The sequence below is a fragment of the Rhododendron vialii genome, chromosome 6a (genome assembly GCF_030253575.1).
Source record: "Rhododendron vialii isolate Sample 1 chromosome 6a, ASM3025357v1".
NCBI classification, from domain to species: domain Eukaryota; kingdom Viridiplantae; phylum Streptophyta; class Magnoliopsida; order Ericales; family Ericaceae; genus Rhododendron; species Rhododendron vialii.
Genome location: NC_080562.1, coordinates 24,040,400 through 24,062,723, shown reverse-complemented (window position 1 = coordinate 24,062,723; position 22,324 = coordinate 24,040,400).

The window sequence follows — 22,324 nt, the reverse complement described above, 5'->3', positions numbered from 1 at the left end:
TACCGTCATCGGTGCATTTCAGAATGAGACCATATCTACAAGCCATGTCTCGCTATCTAAATGAAGTTTTCTTGATCATTCCAAGCGATCAAATGAATCAAAAGGTTGTTTTATTTTCATGGCTTGAAGGAATGGTGTTATTCTAAAAGGAATCATAAGTTATATATTGTTTGATGTCTTTAAAATCATCGTGCGGGATATACGGTGCACCAGGCATTATTCTGAGTATTGTTGATAGCCTGATAGCAAGGAGACAACGCACAGTGTATCATAAAGCCTTGCGTGACATTATGGTAAGCCGTGAGGAGAATGATGTGATCTGGATAGTTTGCTGATTAGTTCTTTCATCTTTCACGCTCATCTATACAGCAAGCACCACGTGCACGCCAATGTGATATATCTTCCCATGTTGTGGGCTATATGCCCGGAAAAATTTCCCGTCTCTCTTTTTGTATTTTTAGTGTTACAAAAAGGGGAAATGGTTGGTTCGTTTGAGAGTCGCCACCCAAGTTTTGAAAAGGATTAACCCCGAGAAACTGTTTATTTAAAAAAAGTGTGACTCTTTTGCCCTTTTAAAAAGGTTTTGGTCTATTGAAAATAGGGAGTTTTGGGTTCGGGAGCCAGGTTACGAGTGGGGAAGGTTTTGTTTGGAAAAGCACCCCCCTCGCTCGATAAAATCAGTCTCTACTAATACTTGTGGGATTTGAAAATCATTTTATTGTTTAACTTTTATGCCACATAAACAGTTTATAGTATGTCAAAAATAGGTATTAACAAGCATGCTTGAATATCGGTATTTAACTGCAGAAGATAACAAATGACTAACTGACTGTTATTTTTGTTCCACGAAAAATACCATCGTACGGCAGAAGGGTGTGTCGTACGGTACTGGGTATTGTGGTCAGCAATTTAAGACGGAACCTTTTAGTACGTACAGACTAAAAACATATAAGCATGCTGATGTACCATGTAAAAAGTGCTTGATTCAGAATGCAACGGAAGACTAGTGCATGACCTTTTCAAGATGAAAGTGAATCTAGCATGTCGATAGTGTGATATTTGGCATAAACAGAAAACAGAAATTTACTTAACATCAAACCTTAATTTAAACAGAAGAAAAAGAGATTAAAGTAAGATTTATCCCTTGAAACAACTCCATCGTACGGTAGTAATTTGTGCCGTACGGTAGACATGCATGGGACTTCAATTCTGATTTTTTTTCTTGCAATGCTCTAACCACTCAGGCCCAATACTGCTATGAGGCACCAGATTAAGGTTTAGTGGTTGGTCCCCCTCAGAAATAAATAACAAAAGTTATACCTTTGAAAGAAAACCTTTTCCTTGGATTGTCCACCAACGTAATGATCTTTAACATGAGCTAGGATGATTGTGTGAGCCTTGATGTACTGTGATGACAAAATATAGGATTGCGGGTTGTTTTGAATTGGGTTTGAACTTGGGTTTTGGATGAAAGTAAGGTTATTGGAGATGGAACGGAAATAGTGAATGTAACCTGCTCCTTATGAACTGTTTTTGGCTTGGGAGAAATCAGTTTTTCATGTGTCTCTCTCTCCTTTCGGTTTCAAAAAAGATTGTATATCATGTCTAATGATAAGGGGAGGTATTTATAGGGCAAAAAATGGCTTGGAAATCAAGCAAACTTGGCTTGAAAGCCAAGCACTTCAGCCTGCAACTGATTACCGCCTTCCTGACATTTTTGACCAAAAGTTAATCCACCGTACGGCACTAAATATCCACCGTACGGCACTAATTTCCACCGTACGGCACATCCCGATCGATTTAAGTTAAGGCAGTTAAAAACTCTACCGTACGGTAGAAATATGTCCACCATACGGCACAGTTGACCACCGTACGGCACAGTTGACCGCCATACGATACAGTTGACTGCTTAACAGGCCGAACTTCGAATGGCCGCCCCGGACACTCCCGAACTCGGTTTTGGGTGTTCTTTGAACCGTTGGAAAGCTTGTTAAGTCTACTTTCTAACCCAAGTAGTTTGGATAAAAATAATTTTGTACATCAAAAGATATGACGATTTTACCCTCAGGTGTTTGAAAAAGAAATCTTTTAGGCAAAATCCTTATATCTCCCTCATTTCAAATCGGATTAAGGCTTATTATATATCGATAAAGAGGGTTTTGAATGTACTAAAAGATGGTGGATTCTAACCATAAAAATAAAGAAATTTGATTTATGAAAATTGGGCTGAAAGCAGACTAAACCGAAGACCGTTGGTGCTACAATGGCCAAAACACGTATTCACTCATTCTAAGTGTTACTTGGCACTCTCATACCTAGTTCTAAGGTGTTTCCTCACTCCTTTGAGTACAAAGAGCATTGTTTAAAGCTTTTCAAGGCACGTTTTTAATATTGAGAAGCTTATCGGCCACTTGTCGATGGTTTTCGAAATGTAGCACTTCAAAAGGTTTATATCAATCCAAAGGTTTAAATCATTCTTTGTTTATCATCATTGGGGACTTAAAAGGTGTCCAGAATTTCCAAATTGGGGTGTCTACACATGCCGCTTTCCCATACACTTGTTTATTAAAGAGTTTGATTTCCTGAAGGATATTCAAAGTTTTCCCCTTTTGAAAATGTTTAGTAGAGACCGGTTTTTACTGGGCGAATGGGGTGCTTTTTGACAAAACCTTTTCCATTCGTAAGATGGCCCCCGAACTCAAAGTCTCCATGTTTTTGCTATGACCAAAAGCCTTTTTCAAACGAGTCCTCGATTTCTCGGATTATCCATCTCAAAAATTCGGTGGCGACTCTCGAGGGCGCACCGGTCGGGGAGCCCACAGGTTCTATAACGCGAGCCTAAGCTTGAAATGAGGGAAAGTTTGGGGCTTAACATCTTCACACTTGAATTGGTTGATAGTTGAGGCTAGACAGAGACAAGTCACATGGTTAAAAACAGCTAAAGAATGGATGGGCAAAACTAGAATTGGGTTGTGGCTGCAGCTATAGTTTAGCAAAATGTGTGCTTGAGGAACCATGCAAGGTTGTTTAGGAATGTTATGCTGTGAAGTGGTCGGTCTTGAGGAACCATGCAAGGTTGTTTTGGAATGTTATGCTGTGAAGTGGTCGATCTTGCGATCAAGAGACTGTTAGGACTCAGATAAGCTTGGAGAAATGCATTATGATGAAGTTATTCTGTTGGGACATTGCAGTTATTTTGCAGTTACTCATTTCTTACTCTTTTTTGTAACAATCATATTAGCCCAAGACCTTTCATCGACAAAGAAACAACTCACAACTCCTAAGAAAAAGAGGAAACGACATGCTTCTCCCACCTCCTCAACAAACTCCGTTGTAGGTGAAAACAATGTTCAGGCGATATGTCTGCTAACTTCTTGCATTCCCTAATAGACTGGCAATAGACAAATTACTCTTTTTAGACACTGCAGTTGTGTTTTGACAAAAATTTGACCTTGTATGATACCTGATTTGTCTTTTATTGAAAGTGTGAAAGAGCATTTTAGAATTTGTTGACGAAGTTTTTTTCTTTAAGATGGTCCATAAACCATCGAAGTGCATTTCTAGAACATTTGTGGAGATTATACGTGATAGCATGGAGCAGAAAAATGACTCTAATAAGAGATGTTGCTGCAATTTGTTTCGTCATTATTCACTCTCTTCTTTTTTGATTCTTTCCTCAACTTAAGCCTTGTATCATTTATTTAAGCAGTACGCAAACAGATTACCAAAGGCCAAAACTCATATTGTCATAATGCAAAGTGAAGACATAGAAAAAAAACTTTTGCCTGTTTTTAGTCCTCATCTATACATAGAAGTTTGTGGGCTTCCCGCCCGGCGCACACTCGAAGAGTCGCCACCCGGATTTTTGAGATGGATGACCCGAGAAACCGAAAGTTCGTTTGAGAGAAAAAAAGGCTTTGGTCTAGCGAAATCGTCGAGATTTTGGATCTGGGAGCCACGTTATGAGCGGGAAAGATTTTGTTGAAAAAGCACCCCGCTCGCCTGGTAAAAACCGGCCTCTACGAAGCATTTTAAATGGGGGATTTAATATCATTTGAAAATCTTAATTTTAAAACATGTACGGGAAAGGGACACGGGATTAAATATAACACATTGGAGTGCTTGTGGTGTGAACTGTACAGTATAAAATGGATGAGCAATGTACAGAAAGTGAAATAACAACATTACAGTAGTTTGCCAATATCATGTGAAACACCGCGCGACGGACCAGATACATCGCACGGTGTAACTAAAACACTGTGCGGTGTACTTGTCTATGCATTCCAGAATCAGTTTGCTTTTACATGACAAAACAAACCATAGGTCCGCAAAATAGTTTGTTATATTTTTCGAATCTCTGAAAAATGATTTACGAGACCATTTTGTTCATCTTATCATGTAAAACAATGTTAAAAGCTTTTTTGAAATGTTAAAAGATTTAATAAAGTCAAAAAGATGACTTTTAACATGAAACTTGATTCTAGAATGTACCCGCACAGAAAAGCAGTAAACAGACTAAACAGAATAACATAAAAAGAAATATGTACAAGAAATAAAATGCTGCACGGTGCAACACACTACGCCATGCAGAGTTGTAAAACGCTGCACGGTGCAGCGTATCTAGTACAAAAACTAATTTTTTGTGCTTTTTGAATATAAAGCTCATTTGAGACCCAAACTCTGTATAGAAAGACCGAGAAGGTCCTCGATCGACTCCCCCTCAAAGCAAAACGTGGTTTAGCCCAAGGAATTTGTTTATACCTTTTGATCGAAGCTTGGATGTGCTTGAAGATGGAGGAATGAAAGTCGATTTGGACTTGAAATGCTTGAATGAGGATTGAAGGATGTGAGGTTGAATGGATGCTTTGAGGTGGAGGTCCTTCTAAGTCAGTTGTTTAGTGAACTTAAGAGGAGAAGAAGAATGGGCGTATTTTTAGAGAGAGAGAGTGTGGAAGTCTAGAAAATGGTAGAGTAACTTTATTTGGAGTTGAAGGGGTGTCCTTCTCAACTAGAGGGGGTGTATTTATAGGTAAAAATATGTTTAGAGTGCACCCAAAGGCAAACAAATGTTAAAAACATGCTCTGACCAAGCCAAATTTCAATTATTGCATTTGCAGGCATGGTCGACTACTTTCTGCAACTGTCAGAACTTTTCCCCAAAACGTCGCGCGTCATAAAGAGAAATGCCGTGTTGTATATTGAAGTCTCGTGTGGTGGAATGATATTTTTGAAATTTTTTGAAATGCCGCATGGCGTTTCTGAAATGCTGTGCGACGCTTTGAAACGCCGCGCGGTATTGTGTCTCAGCACAGTACACCAAACTTCACGGGGGCGCCTTAGACACTCCCAAACTCGAATTTGAGCACGGTTTGAAGCGTTGGAAAGCTTGTCGAGTCCTCTTTCTAACCTAATTGGTTTTACTCAAAGAAGTTTTATACATTGAAATGTGTGGCTATTTTACCATCAGTGTGTCATGGAAAAAGTTATTTTTGACAAAGCAAATGTGTTTTTCTCTTTGCAATTGGACCGGGGGCCACCCTACATGTTTAGATGTAGGGGGAAGAAAACAATTGATGCTCAGAATAACACCAGTATGCAACGGCTATTCGTCCCTCTTCACCGGAACCCTAATCTGTCGTCGGAAGCCTTATCTGCAAAACAGACAAGGGATGAGTGCACCTTTGCCGCTCGCGGCAAAGGCCCTCCGATGCCTAAGTGTAGGGGGATGAGAACAATTGGTGCTCAGAACAACACCAATATGCAACGGCTATTCGTGCCTCCTTACCGGAACCCTAATCTGCAAAACAAACAAGGGGTGAGCGCACCTTTGCCGCTCGTGGCAAAGGCCTTCCAATGCCTAAGTTAGTATCACGTACTAGCCGAAAAACCCTAATTAACGGTAGGAGAATAATGCGAGTGCAATGTATTGCGTCTCTTTTACCTCTAGGTTTACCTTATATTTATAGATTCATGGATGCTTGTTGCCCAAGTATGCAGCAAGCATCCATGTTACCCTAGGTCTCCTACCTCGCATAGGAAACCGAAGATATCTTGGATTCTCGTTCCCTTATCAGTTCATTACCTTAGTCCTTGTAGGACTCTTTTCCATTACAAGCCGAACATTCCATTCCCATTGGGTATCTTTTCCAGATCTTATATTCTCGAGATCTCATTCCTTAACGGAATACCACTGTTTCTGGACCCTTCCAGAGTGTTCCCTTCACTCCAACATCTGATTGGATTTCTTTCCTTGTTCGGCTATCTCATCGCCGAACAGACTGCCTGGACCAGTCACTTCACATGCAACTAGTCCTTTATCAATTATTTGGACCATTGTCTTCTTAGAAGCTCTCCTCCTGTTCGGCCTTTTCATTGCCGAACAAGCTACTTGGACTAGTGACTTCTCATGTCACTGTTCCTTTATTAGTCTCTTGGTCCAATAACTTCTTTTCATGTTAACTGGACCTAGACCCCGTACAACCTTCCTGGACCAATGACTTCTCATGTCACTGGTCCATATTACCGAACACTATCTAGCACGATGACTGCCCTTTTTATACCATGATCCCTCTTACCACGTGTTCGGGCCCTCCTTGAGCCTGTTCGGGAATACCTCCCTACAATTGCTCCCCAGCTTTACTCGTTACGTTTTACTCAGATGACGAGTAAAGTTATTAATTATCGAGCAAATTTATTCTATTCCTGCTCCTTATTTCATAAATTTGGTGCAATTTTCATCATTAGTCAAGGCAAAAACATCTCTTCGCTCGGCCTGGACAGGCTTTTTAGCCCTAAGCTTTACACGTGGCGTTCGTTGTATTGCTTACATTAAATGCGGACGGATGCCTTTTGGGGAACGGTACACCCAAACGGCGTCTGGGGTGACGTTTCACAAACGCCACCCCACTTATTAGGGTATTTTTGGGTTTTCGTCCCATTTTCAAAACCCCATTCTCTCTCTAGACTCCCTCTGCAGAAAGAAAGTTCGAGCACACCCGCCATTGGAGCTCTGTTCACTATCTCGAGGCTTCTTCTTTTCTGCTTTAGGGATTCCATCCACTGATTCGTAAGTCATCATTCCTCTCTTTGCTCCATTTCCTTCATTGATTTAGGATTGCTACAATCGTTTTTTAAGGTTTCTCCGTCCCCCCTTTCTTTATTTGAAGAACCCAAATTTTTTCGGTTATGGGGAGGTTTCGGAGGCATTGTAACACTCCTCAGACCATGTCCAATTTCAAATCTCGCTACGAGATTCCTAATGACGTGGCTATTGCTTTGGCACCTGAGGATGCCATCCGTGAAAGTTTTGACTTTGACACCCTTCATGTTCCTGTAGTTGCCGTCGTCGAGGGCGGAGTTAGGTTTCCTTTGGCTCCCCTACTTCGTCAGGTCCTGGCCTACTATAGGCTTTCCCCAATGCAGGTTTCAGCCAACTTCTTCCGTGTGGTTATGGGTATAAATGCCCTAAATCAAATGTTAGGGACTTTTTTAGGTTTATATGACATCCACCATTTATACAACATCTCCAGAACCAAGGACGCCCTCACATACTATTTAAAAAGTAGGGACTCTAGAAAGAAACTCGTCCTCGAACTCCCTGATTTTGCTCGAGGGGATGACGATGATTTTCTGATTGTTACGGGCAACTTCGAACCCAGAGATGAGGACGGCCAAGTGATTGGTTTTCATGCTCCTCACATATTCGGGAGCCCACGTTAGTGCTTTCCTCCTGATCTATGTGTGTTTATTCTCAGTCAAAGCCTTTTCATGCTTTTACTTATTGTTGTGCATTGTGTATGTTACAGCTCCGAACATCAATCAAGGCCATAACATCATAACCCCACAGGTCCATGTAGCGGATATCAGGCATGCGCTTGCCTTCAATGGTGAAGGGACATACCTCTCGGGCCGAGCAAGAGCAGCTCAAGTACTTCTTAGCTATAAAGCTTCGTATGGTGGTTTCATTGATCGGCGTACCCTTGCAGCCGACAATCCTATTTTAGTTGGTCCATCAAGGTCGTTCCCTGAACAAGAAGAAAGGCGTTCTCAAACACCACCAATTCCCATCGAGCCGATCTCTCTTGCCGAAGAAGATTCCAGTTCTACATCTAGCGGCTACACCCCTTCTCCTCCACCTCTAGAGATGGACCGGCCAATCGACCTGGGGAGCCTTCTTACTCTTCCCGGCGCTGGTCGGGGTCGTAATGTTGCTCGGAGCCAAAGTGGTTCTCAAGGTCACGGTCGCCGTGCCCACACCCAAACAGATGCTCATCCAGGGTTCTCCCCAGAAGAAATTGAGGCCTACCATTGGGACAAACGTCAGCGAGTGGAGTCATCATAGGAAAGGCCCCTCAATCCTTGTCATCTCCAGCTCCTATATGGGCTCCTTCACTTACTCACGAAAATCGACCAGTCTCTGCTTGAGACAGTGTAGAATCTGAAGGGACTGCCCTTGCTTTGTCCCAAGCCTTTCTACTGCCGAGAGATATGCAAAAAGAAGTGGCATGCTCTCCTGACAACCTTCTCAGGTCAATCATGTCCCATAGTGCCAAGGTAAACTTCCTCGCTCGTACTTAAACCATATCCTTTTATGTTTGTGTTGACTGTTTAGGCTTTCTAGGCAATGCAGAAGATGGTGGCAATGGCCCAGAAGTTTGGCCAGTTCGAACCCCAACGTGCCAAGCTTGTGAGTGAAAACACCAAACTTCAACATACTATCATTAGGCTTGAAAGGGAGAGGAATCAAGCCCAGGGGGTAGCAGATGGGCTAAAAAACAAGCTTAAGGGGGCTGAGGATAGCTTGAACCAATCCCTGAAGGAGCTGGAGGCAAGCCAAAACGAAGCCAAAGCTGCATTCAAGCGGGGGTACAATGAAGGGATCAAAGTAGCTACGGAAAGCTACAAGAATCAAATGCCTGGGATCCAAGATCAGGTGTGGGTTGCCTCATGGACAACGTGTCTTGCAAAAGCTGGGGTACCTGAATTGTCTCCTCTCTAGACCAACATCGACCTAGCTGAACAACAGAACCCGTGGCCTCAGCCTTCTCCGTCGCGCGACGATCTGGCTCCGTCGCACGATGGACGCCTTCACCACCAACCTCCTGCACGCAGCCTTGGTCACCATTGCCGCCGCTTGTTACCACTGCACCAGTACCCAAGACAGCCTCCACTGACTGTTGGTCTCCTATTTCGACCTCCATTGGTCCTCCCTCGTCCTCCGGACGATCAACCACTTTTCCCTCGTTACCGCCATTGCTGTGGTCTGCCATGGATGAATGAGTAAGTTTGGGGCTTTTGATTTTCGAAGGAAATCAAGGGTTTGGAAGAGTTTTTGAGGGAGAAGAGAGGTAAAGAGAGTTTGAAACTGCTGTGAGCGGTTTCAGAACGTCCCAGTCGATTGTATGGACAAAAACAGGTCTGGGCCGGGTCTAGGCTTTTTCCAGACCCAAGCCCTAGCAGACAACCCTCGCACGACAGAGTGGATCTGTCGCGCGATGATTTAACTGGGCCTTCAGGCCCAATCCAGCTTCTGGACCGGCCCGATCATGTTTGTCTCTAAGTATGACTCCGTAGCAATTTTGATGGTCGACATGAATCAAATGACTTTCAAATTGAGCACTTTTTGAATCCCCAGCAGTGGCCCGCCCGTGCACAATCCATTTTCAATCAATGACGATCTATCCGTCCAATCAAATCAACGACGATCTATCCATCCATTTTCAATCAACAACGATCTATCCGTCCAATCAAATCAACGACGATCCATCCATCCAATATCAATCAACGACGATCCATCCATCCAATATCAATCAATGACGATCCATCCGTCCATCTTATTCATTCCTCCGGGAGAGTTCATTCAAAACGGTTGATCCGCTCTCCGATCCATTGGTGCACAGTATTTGTATATACCAGTCTACATTTCTCCATTTTATCGGTTTTTGGGTAAATTGGAGGGGTGTCTAGAAATTTTTGACATTACCCATACTAGTCAATGGTGCTCCACGTGCCGTCAAAGAGGGACTACTGTAGACACCCCAATCTGGTTTCTCAATTGTTTTACTTCGTTTTTCGGTTTTTTGTTTCTTTGATGATGAATTAGATCAAAAATAGTCTTGAGAGCGAAATGGTTTGAGCTTGGAGTAAGTGGAGCCTGTCCTAAACCCAAAAACCTTAAATAACAACCCTGACCTCAGGTTTGACCATCGAGCGATCCATTGGATCCATCGCGCGATGCTCCATCTGCCAGGTGTTGGTCAAAGTCAAAGCCTTGGTTGTTGACCATCGCGGGGCTAATTTAACCATCGCGCGACGGAGTCACTTCATCGCGCCATGGTCAACACCTGTCACTTTCACCTTTTTCTAGCTAGATTGTGTGATGATCAGGGGGCTACGGTCCTGAAGAACCCCGTTTTCGTTGACTGAACAGTGTTTGCAGAGCCTTGGGGTTAACCACCCTCTCAACTTCTCCCATCACCTTTTGGAATGGCCTTAGCTTCCAAGTAACCAAGGCCAGCCTTGTTGGCTGGTCTCTACACCTTGTTTACCACCCACCAAGCACTCTCTCAACTCCTATATATACCCCCCATGGTTCTTCTTCAAAAAAGGTTACCAAAAATCAAGCAAAAGAAAAAAAAGCTCTACAAGCTCAAGCTTACTTGATATCTTCTCACTCTAACCACATCCATACACTCATTTTCCAAGCTACACCACCTTGTTCAATCACTTACTGTTTCGATCACTGAGGGGGGCTGGCAGAGCCAAGGCTGGTAATCAATATCAGTCTTGGCCCTAAAGCCAGCAGGGCTACAAAAGCCGTGTTACCAGTAAACTCGCGCGCGAGGGACCCACTGTATCGCGCGACTATTTCATTCAGCACGTGTTGGTCCTTGTGGGGATGGGATGCTGGTTATTTTCTGTTTTATAGCGTCTTAAACCACCGTGAAACATGTTTAAAACCAGACCCACTGTATTGCATGCTAAAATTTATGGCTTAACTTAGAACTTTTTGTCATTAGCTTGGGAATGCCCCTGAGTTGCTTCTGAATATGTCTCAGAGCTCAGGCATGTAAAGCAATTCCTGGAAGTCCAATAAAGATCAACGCGCGATGGTTTCATTCCATCGCGCGATGGTTTGTCTATTTCCAGAAATTGCCCTTGCATGGGGTAACTTGGTCCATGATCTTTTGGTTTAATACCCCCACTGTTTAGGGGTTGTATCTCAATTTCATTCATTATGTTGTAATTATTATTTACTTTCAGTACTCATAAACTGCTTGGTTTGGTCCTGGGTGTGCACTGGTCCTTCCGGAGCCCAAAAGGAGGTAAAATTGAATCTGTTGGAAGGGCATGATCATCACGCGATGGTATGAGTTGGTACTTACATGCTGGCAGAGCCATGCATGCAAGTTGGCCGCTGCCTGTATCACATTCATATCAACGCACTATTTTGATGCCCGGTAACAGTGTTAGGTTTTATCTCGTTTATTTTTCAAGCATGCCTTCCATCCATACTATTTTTGATCACATCCTATAAGGTGTTATAGTTTTAATCCCCGATTAATTGTTCCCCTGCCTTAAAAGGCTAAAAATTGTTTAATAAAAGAAGAATTGCAAATATTTTCGCAAAATGCCTAAGTAGAAACCAATCTCCGGATTGGGCGAGAAGGGTGCCTTAAAACTTTTTCCCTCTCATAACCTGGCTCTCGAACCCAGATATGGTTATGACGGACTGGTTCTTTAAACTTTTTCAAATCAAATTAGCACAGTAGGTGCTTCGAAATACGGTTCCTTGGGTGTTGGACCTTCAAAACCCGAGTGGCAACTCTGTATTTTTGAGCGCATGCCGCCTCTGCTCGCGCTCCCTCGATATTAGGGCCTCGCGTTTGGAAATCCGAAAATTTCCAAGGGCATGCTGCCCACAGTAGCCAAAACCGTGCAGATTTTACTTTAATCTTATGAGCCTCCTTTTTTTCAGTAGGGAGTATCCCATCTCGTAAGAACTCCATAATTGGATCCATCCAACTCAGACCTTGGTTCACGTCCAAGACCAACTCTATACCTCTTCCAATGCTAGGCTCAGCAAGATAATCTACTGCCACTCTTCTCTTGAATTTTATTGGCACAGCTGCAGCCAACCAAGTGAGGGAATCTGCATGGGAATTCTGTCCGAAACCCATTTGTTTAATATACACCCTCTCAAAAGTGTCCAACAGATCCTTGGCTGCCTCCAAATATGCTGTCATCTTCTCATTCCGGGCTTCATACTCTCCGAACAACTGATTTACTACAAGTTGTGAGTCACAATAAACTTTTATTCGTTTAACCTTCAGGGTTTTTGCACTTCTCAAGCCAGCTAAAAGTGCTTCGTATTCTGCCACGTTGTTTGACGCACTAAATCCTAGCCGAATAGATAGTTCCAACATTGCTCCTTCGGGAGGAAAAAACACAACCCCGATTCCTGATCCAGTGTTACATGCCGATCCGTCAACAAACAGCTTCCATTCTAGGGGATCCTGTTCGACTGGGGCCTGGTTCTTTTTTGCTGGTGGCCCAGTTACCTGTTCCTTTCTCATAGGAGGCAAAGGTGCTACTGCAGGTGAGAATTCCGCCACAAAATCAGCCAAAACTTGGCCTTTGATTGTCGTGCGTGGCTGATAATCAATATCGTATTGTCTTAACTCGACGGACCAAGTTGAGATTCTTCCCGAGAAGTCTACTTTTCGTAGCAGTGACTTCAATGGAAACTCAGTATACACCACAACTCTATGGCTCTGGAAATAATGTGGCGATTTTCTAGTTGTTGTTCTTAACACCAGAATCAATTTCTCGAGGGGCAGATATCTCGTTTCTGCATCTAGCAACGTTTTGCTCACATAATAGACAGGGATTTGCTCAGATCCCTTATCTCTTAACAGAACTGCATTTATAGCATGCTCAGAAATAGCTAAGTACAAAATTAAGGACTCACCTGGCTCTGGAGTCGAAAGAAGGGGGGCAGAAGCCAAATATCCTTTCAGGTCCTGGAAGGCTTATTCGCACTCTGCTCCCCATTTGAATCCTTCCCTTTTTTTTAACAGTTGAAAGAAAGGTCTGCACTTGTCATTTGACTGGCTAATAAATCTATTGAGGGCCGCTGCCATCCCAGTCAATCACTAGACCTATTTCGTTGTCCTAGGACTCTGTAGATTCTGTAGGGCCTTTATTTGATCAGGATTTGCCTCAATCCCCCTTATGGTTACGAGGTGGCCCAAGAACTTTTCAGATCCCACTCCAAACGCACATTTTGAGGCGTTGAGTTTTAGTTTGTACTTCCTCAGGATTTCAAAATCCTCATTTAGATCCGCCATGTGTCCATTTCTGGTCTTACTTTTTACCATCATGTCATCAATGTAAACCTCCATGGTTTTGCCTAAGAGTTTTTTGAACATGATGGTTGCCAGCCTTTGGTACGTCGCCCCTGCATTTCTGAGCCCAAAGGGCATGACACTATAACAATATAACCCTCGTGGTGTAATGAAGGAAGTCTTTTCCTGATCAGGCCCATACATGGCAATCTAATGATATCCCCGGTATGCGTCGAGGAAACTCATCCGTTCATATCCAGCAGTGGAATCCACTAATTGGTCAATTTTGGAAAGAGGAAAACTGTCCTTTGGACATTCTTTATTCAAGTGTGCGAAATCCACACAAACACGCCATTTTCCATTCTTCTTTTTTACCACCACAGTGTTGGATAAGCACTCTGGATAGTAGACTTCTCGAATCGCTTTGGCTTCTAACAAACGATCTACTTCTTCGAGAACAGGGTCAACATGCTGTACAGCCGCCCTCTTTTTCTTCTAAATGACTGGCTTGTGCTGCGGGTCAACGTTCAAGTGATGGCAGATCACATCTGCATTTACACCGGGCATTTCCTCTGGTATCCATGCGAATACATCAATATGTTCTTTTAAGAAACTAACCATCTCAGCTTCTTCCTCTACTGACAATGATTCCCCAACCAGAAAATATCTATTAGGATAAGTTTCGTTGATCTGTATCTTCTTTAAACCTTCAGTTGTTCTTTCTGCCGGGTTGCCTCCGACATCCTCGATAGTTGATTGGTCTCGCACTTCTACCGTATGAACATGATGGGCCTTTGGGAGTCTTTTGATGGTGGAAATCAAACACTGTTGTGCTATTTTTTGACTACCCTGGATTTTTTCAACCCCGTTGGACCCAGGAAATTTTACCATCTGATGGTAGGTGGAAGAAACAGCCCTCATCTTGTGTAACCATGTTCTCCCTATAATCACGTTATAGGAAGATGGCACATCCACCACTAAGAAGTCGGTTCGTAGCACTACCGTGCCAGCCCGAATAGGCAGAGTTACTTTGCCCAATGGCCAAACTGCCATCGCCCTGAATCCGACCAAAGGGGTTACTGACTGTACCAAATCTGCTTGTGTCAGCCCTAACTTTTTAAATGCATCGTAGTATAGCACCTCGGTGCAGCTCCCTGAATCCACCAAGATCCTTTCCATGTCATACTCCCCAATTCGTAAGGTTATGACCAAAGCATCGTTATGTGGTACCTGGACTCCTTCCAGATCCTCGTTTGTGAAGATTATGCCCTCGTTGCATGCTTCTTCACCACGCCCTCTTTTCTTCCCCAACTGCATCACATGTTGGTCATGTTTAATTTGCCTTTGGAGTAATCTTACCTCATTTCTCGTATAAGGCTCTGCCAATCCATGTATCATATGGATTATGCCCTTTGGATTTTGTTCGTAATACATTTCCATTGCTTTCTCTTTAACCTTGGGATCTTCTTGGATAAATTCTTTGAGGTAACCACGAGAGACTAAATCATTGAGATGCCTCTTATACATCTCACAGTCCTCAGTCATGTGGCCCTAGTCCTTGTGATAGCTGCAATGCTGATTTGTAGCACGCTTTGCATCTTTATTTCCACCCAGACTTGGAGGCCACTTGAAGTAAGGCTGATTCTTTATTCGATAAAGAATCCTGTAAATGGGTTCCTTCCAAACTGTGTTTATTGAAAAGAAAGACTTGGGGTCCGGAGCTTGTTTATCCTTGTACGGCTCTTTTTTTGCCTGCCCATAGTCTTTCCTCTCTGGGTAGGTTTTGGGTTCTGGCTTATCTACTTTCTTCACTGGCCCTTTCGCTTGCTCGCCCGCCACCTTACCATCCTCCCGAAGTATGTCATCCTCGTTTCTGGCGTGCTGCTCTATCCGCTCCATTAATTTTGCCAATGTTTGCACTAGACTCATGTTCAGGAACTTACGCAGCTCCCCCCGAACAGGTAAACCAATCTTGAACGTTGCTATCGCGTACTCCTCACTGCAACCTTCAATCTCGTTGAAAGTTTCCCAGTACTTCTTTGCATAATTCCTGATTGGCTCATCCTCTCCTTGCTTTATAATGGAGAGGCTCTAAAAAGTTTTTGGGGCCCTTCTACTTGTCAGGAACCGGGCAGTGAATTCTTCGGCCAACTGCACCCATCCTCGGATGAAGCGCGGATCCAACTTATGAAACCAAGACAAAGCTACCTTCCCCAAACTTGATGGGAACATCTTGCACATAATTGCATCATCCCTTTCATGCATAAACATTGTCTGCTGGTAGTACTGGATGTGTGCCACAGGATCAGCATCTGTCTCGTAGAGGACAAACGTCCCATGTTTTACTCTGCTCGGCAGCTTAGCATCCTATAGCTTCTTTGAAAAGGGGGAAGACGCAATATTGTTGAGTGCGCTGCCTCCCGTGCAGTCATGGTTTCGTCCTCTAGTCCCTTTGTTTTGTTGGGTTTAGTCCTTTCCCAATCGGAATCAGGTCTTTCGTACCTATCCCTATGATGTTTCCTAGTCCCTTCCTCATCAGGGGTAGAACTTCGACCCCTGCTTCTCCTCCTTCTTGAAGAAGCCTTCATCGTTTTGGTGTTCGGCTCTTACTCCTGCTCCTCTCTTTTCGTGGAGAAGCTTTATGTCACCTTGGGGTGGGACTTCTGCTTTTGCTCCTTCTTCCTCGTAAAGAAGCTTTCCTTTATTTCACCATAGCATACCCATTGCTCCAAGAATTTCCCTATGAAAGTCCAGAGTCCTCCGGGTGTTCTCAAATCCTTTCTAGCTCCCGGATCTCGTGCTCTCATTTTTTGATCAAACGAGCATACTCCTCGATTTCTTGCCTCTTTTTATCGAGGATATCTTCACTGTAGTGCACATTTTTTGAATGTGCAACCGATTCATCCCTTTGGTGGGATTTACTTCTTCTCGTGGATCTTGAGGCTGTCCCTCCTTCTCTGTTCTTAAAGTTGTCGTGAACAGTAAGGGGCGGCCCTTACTCATGGTCTTCCTGTGTTCGCCTTTAGGCTTTCTCAGAGCCCCGTGCGGAGATTTATCTCCACCTTCATATAGCAGATTTTTTGGATCATGTGGTGTTGCTGGATCTATTTCCACCATGGTCGTTTTTCAAAAGGAACTCTTTCGATTCCTACAGACGGCGCCAATTGTAGGGGGATGAAAACAATTGATGCTCAGAATAACACCAGTATGCAACGGCTATTCGTGCCTTTTCACCGGAACCCTAATCTGTCGTCGGAAGCCTAATCTGCAAAACAGACAAGGGGTGAGCGCACCTTTCCCGCTCGTGGCAAAGGCCCTCCGATGCCTAAGTTAGTATCACGTACTAGCAGAAAAACCCTAATTATCTGTAGGAGAATAATATGAGTGCAACGTATTGCGTACCTTTTACCCCGGCAAACTAGAAAAGTTTGGGAGAGAACCAAACTGAAGAGAAGATGATCCCTAATAAACAAAATCAAACCGAGCCTTATGTCCCAATCACTTGGGGTCGGTTACATGAATCTTTTTCCTCCATTGAGCTCTGTTAATGACCACTTGTTCACACAAATTCATTATACTCATATCTTTGGGCACCACATCATCTAATGTCATTTTAGGTCTATCCCTCCCCGTAGCATTGCTACCCAAAACTATTATATCCGCCCTCTTAACTACTACTTCTCCTGATCTACGGTTGACATGCCCAAATCACCTTAGCCTATTTTTCCTCAACTTCTCCTCTATAGGTGCTACACTTACCACCTTACAAACCGTTACATTTCTAATCATGTTTCGTCTAGTTTTATTACACATCCACCTCAACATTCTTATTTTCACTATACTCATTTTACTCACCTATTGTTTCTTAATAGGCCAACATTCTGTCTCGTAAAGTATCGCTGGTCTGATAGTAGTTCCATAAAATTTTTCCTTCAATTTTGTGGGTATCATCTTGTCACATAATATACCAGTAGTACTCTTCCACTGAAGCCACTCCATTTGGATCCCATGGGTCACATCATCGGCAATATCTCCATCTCTACTAATAATTAAGCTTAAATACTTAAAATGATCACTTTTTGGTATCTCCTGGTCTTGGATCATCACTTTTTCTTCGTGTGCACTGCTGGTACCACTAAATTTCAACATCATATACTCTGTTTTACTCTCATTTTTTTGAAAACCCTTTGACTGCAATGCTTCCCTCCAAATTTCTAATTTTATATTAATACCTCTAGTGGTTTCATCTACGAGTATAATGTCATCTGCAAATATCATACACCATGAGACATCCTTCTAAAATTGTCTAGTCAATTCATCCATAACTAAAGCAAAGAGGTACGGGCTCAAGGCTGACCCTTGATGCAATCCTATAGTGATTGAAAATTCACTCATTTTTCCTACTGGTGATCTAATGGTAGCGACGACACCTTCATACATGTCTCTAATCATCTCAATATACCCTTTGGTCACTTTCTTTCTCTTCAGAACCCATCAGATGATATTTCTAGGCACTCTATCATAAGTTTTTTCTAAATCTATGAAAACTATATGGAGATCCTTTTTTTTTGCTCTGTGTTTTTTTACAAATCTCCTTAATAGGTAGATAGCTTCCATGATTGATCTTTCAGGCATGAACTTAAACTGTTTTTCTGACACCATAGTCACAAAAAAAAAAAAGAGAATCTTTCACTCATCTTTTTTTAATCTCTATTACTCCTAATACTTTTTGTGAGTAGGTGTTACTATTACAGTATTAAACAGAAAGTCTACCCAAACAGATAATTCACAAACAACTTTTGCATAGATATTGTGGTCGAGTCCACCATGGGTATCACATAAAGGATCCGAGCCGTTTATTAAATGTCAAAATATTTTTTCAAGAGTCTCCGCAAAAAATTAGTTCAACCAGATATCTATAGGTACTCGATCTAATTAATGAAACTTTTCATTATTTTGAAATCTGAAAGAAAAATTAGATGATTGAATCGAACACTTATAAGTATCGGATTGAGCTAATTTTTCACGAAAATTCTTGAAAAAATATTTTACATGAATGCCTTCGATCATTTTTGTAAGACCTATAATGGGCTTCACAACAAAATCTGTATATGAATTATATGTATGGGCAGCAGTTCTCAAACGCGTTCAAGTTCGGGGATCCTTTACTGTGACCTCTGAGTCTCTGACCACAACCAATAATGAGAAGCAAGGAGACACCAATGCAGCAATGCTGAACGACGTGACATGTAAATTACGGTGTCACCCTTCTCCCAGCCGGCCCAAATTGGAGAGATTATCTCGTGCCCCCGGGCCACCTAGTGACACTTTTTCCACTGCATGTTTGAAAATATAGGGTCCGTTTTCGCTAACTTAAAAGTTATATATTACAACTTTTTTGTTTGGCCGTTATTCAATTTTTTATACCTTTGTTAGTTTTGCGTTAAATTTTTATATATTATTGATTTGTCTCGACGAGAGGAATCGAAAAGTAAAAAATTACTGCAATTTATACACAATTATTTTTTAAAATATCTAAGATAAATTGAGAAAGTCAGCTTTTGGATTTTTTTTCTTGAATATTTTCAAAAAGGGAATTGATATTCACAATCTTTTATTTGTCATCCACACTCCCTTTTTTGTCTTTTAGCAAAAAAATGCATTCACTTTCAACACTAAAAAAAAAAAAAAAGTGAGTGTGGATAACAAAAAAAAGTAGTGTGAAAATTAACTCTCTTGCAAAATACTTATTCAAAAGTCAAAATTATTACTTTTTCGATTCCTCTCTCTCCACTACCTGAAATAAAAGGAAGCTCTCTCTTTTTTCTTTTTTTGAAATGGAGGAAGTTCTCTCATTAACTCTCTTTCCTCCATGCAATTTTCTCATTTTTATTCATTATTGTATATATTTTATTTTGGTTGAAAAGAAAACTAAATTCACAAATATATACTTTATTTTGCATGAATCCTATCTTCTTTCTTTGTTTGTTTTTTTACTTGTTGGGGAATTTTCTTAATTTTTTTCAAAAAATACATACATATATATACACACACACACATAAGAAAACCAATTCGTTGAAAAGGGAAGTAAATAAAAAAGAGAGTTAATTTCAAGAGTTGTATATGTCGACTTGCTGATGCATAAGACAATAAAAAAAAATTCTCACTAATATTTTTTTCAAACCCGTACATCGAACGGGTACAACACTAGTAATTACTCTATGTATTTGTTTGGCATTGGCACTTGCGTCTTTGCTTTAAATCTCACATATTAATGAGTTGTGAAAAGGGGCCAAGGGCAGCCATAGTGCCCAGGAGCAGTAAATAATTTTTCCCACATAATGAAAAAAGACAAATGTTGCAGTAGCTGTTTTCGCCTTTTTCCGGTGTGTTTCTTACTTTCTTTGCCTATTGGGATGAGACCGTCTATAGTTACCGACCAAAACGTTGCAGATTGCGTACCAAACTACCAACTATGTTTAGGATTGGCTGTGATGCCCCAAGGGGGTTTTGGCTCGGATCCTCTCCCAACCCCTCTCTCTCTCTCTCTCTCAACATTTTGCCCATGTTTTCATGAGAAGAGGACAACACATTAATGAAGGAATTTAAGGGCTAAGATTTGCCCAACGCCACATATTGAGAGAGAAATGTTGGGAGAGGATCCAAGTCTCCGGTTTTGGGGCATCAATGCCTCCAAATCATTCTACCCATTGGATTCCCAAAAGTAATCTCAACCGTTCACTCCCAATGAGCAAACAGGTTACCACCGGTACAAAAAGCTCACTGCTACCATCAGTGTCTTCTGTCTCCTATCTCTTTATTCCCTTTTTTTTTTTTTGGTCAAAATCCTCTCTCTCCTCTTCTTCTATGCACAGAACCTGAAATTGGGCGCGATCGTTTGAAGAAACTCTGAAGATGACTGAATCTAATCACAATTGCCGAGAAACTTTTAGGTATACCGGGAAAACCAAGCTCCATGGTATTCCTTCAGGTCCATTTCTCATTTTTTGATCATATTTAGATTATTGGTTCTGTTCATTTTGTAGAGTTCGGAGAGGACCATAATCAATCCAAAAATTGTGCTCATCGGACTTTATTTAATATACATGATCGGCACACGTGAAAATTAAAGAAAACCAAAACTGAGTCAAAAAACACACTGAATTAAAACCCAGTTTTAATTTTTTTGCAATTTTCATGCGTGCTGATCATGTATCAAATAAAGTCCAATGAATACAATTTTTGGTTTGATAATGGTCCTCGCCGAACTCTACAAAATGAACCGAGCCAATCATCTAAATGTGATCGGAAAATGGCTGAAAAATGAGAAACAAACTGGAAGAGATACCATGGGGTTTGGTATCCCGGTAATATACAAGTCCATCCACACTCTTGATGAATAAATCCTCCCTTCTCGCTCAACCTGCCAAACATAAGACAGAGTGCAAAAAGCATGCAGCAATTAATTAAGAACATAATTGCCATAGAAACTAAAATACCCGTACCGCTTGAGATTTCATCCTTAAAATCACTTCCTTTTTTGTTAACACCACTCTCCTGTAAGTGTATTTTTGGTGTAAAATATCCGTACCGCTTGAGATTTCATCCTTAAAATAGACTATTGATTTTGTCACTCCCTTTTTTGTTAACGCCACTCCCCTATAATTGTATTTTTGGTGCAAAAATACACTTACAGGGAAGTAGCGTTAACAAAAAAGAAATGGCAAAATCATTTCTCTTCAAATATCAACCATGGCCAAAATTGACTCTGTAAAGAAGTCTAAATGGGCACCAACAGTATATTGCTAAAGAATTGGAAAGAGCCAAACATTAGCCTCAGATAGGTCTCCATCCTCCAACTTCAGAGGTATGGCGCCTCTCCCTCTCCCTCTCTCACTCTCTCACACACACACACACACAAATTAAGTTGGGGAAGAAAGCAATTTATTCTATTGTAATTTGAGGATCTCAAAAAAAAAGTAATAGAAGGAACCACTGCTTTTCTCTTTTTCTTCACTCTTGAGTACTATAAGAGAGCCAATTCTTTCTATGCTCTCAGTTCCTTCTCATGTTATCAAATAGTAGAAAATTAGATTTTAAGAGAAAGCCTTGTGAATTTACTATTCTTATTCTTGGTGCATTTTGGTAAAAATGAGACAAGCTTTGAATTTTTATTTTATTTTATTATTTATTATTTTTTTGAAGATGATGCGTATCTATATACACAGTGTGAATTGAGACCTTGGTGGCTGATAAGAGAAAAAAAATGAAGTATATTTTTAGACCACGGTGTGAATCGTGTTTAAGAGTTAATAATCACAACTAAAAATATACATTATTATTCAAAAGAATCAATGGTTTGATCTTGATCGTAGTGCCGCAAAATTCATAATGTGACATTTGTAACTTGTTCCGTGAAAAAGGAGAGGACATTGTGACTTGTTCTAATACCAATTTTATGCGCAACATTGACTGAGATTTTAGCAAGACTACTAACTGTCACTGCCCTAAAAAGTGGTATATAATGCCATACAATATGGTAATTGTGACCATAACAAACTATAAAAAACATGTTACTAAGAATTACAACTATTTTGTACACTTTAATGGTAAGTATTTTCATATATAGTGGTACTTGTTTTCATGTATAGTGGTAGGCATAACATAAATAAACTTATACCGTATCAACGAGATATATAGTTGGGATGATCTTTTGCTCAAAAACAAAAAACTCATTGTGTTCAAAATATATGAATCACGGCTACAATAAGCTTAGGTTAATATTGTACCTAAAAAGTTGTTAAAAATGTCTTAGAGCATCCACATTGTGATAAGCAAATGAGTTTGGATAATCAAACTTAACAACAATGTTCAAAAAACACTCCACATTGTAATAAGCAAAGTTACAAGTCTTTTAGCAAATAACCAAATTTCACTCATTCCATAACCAAACTTAACAACTTTTACCAATAACCAAA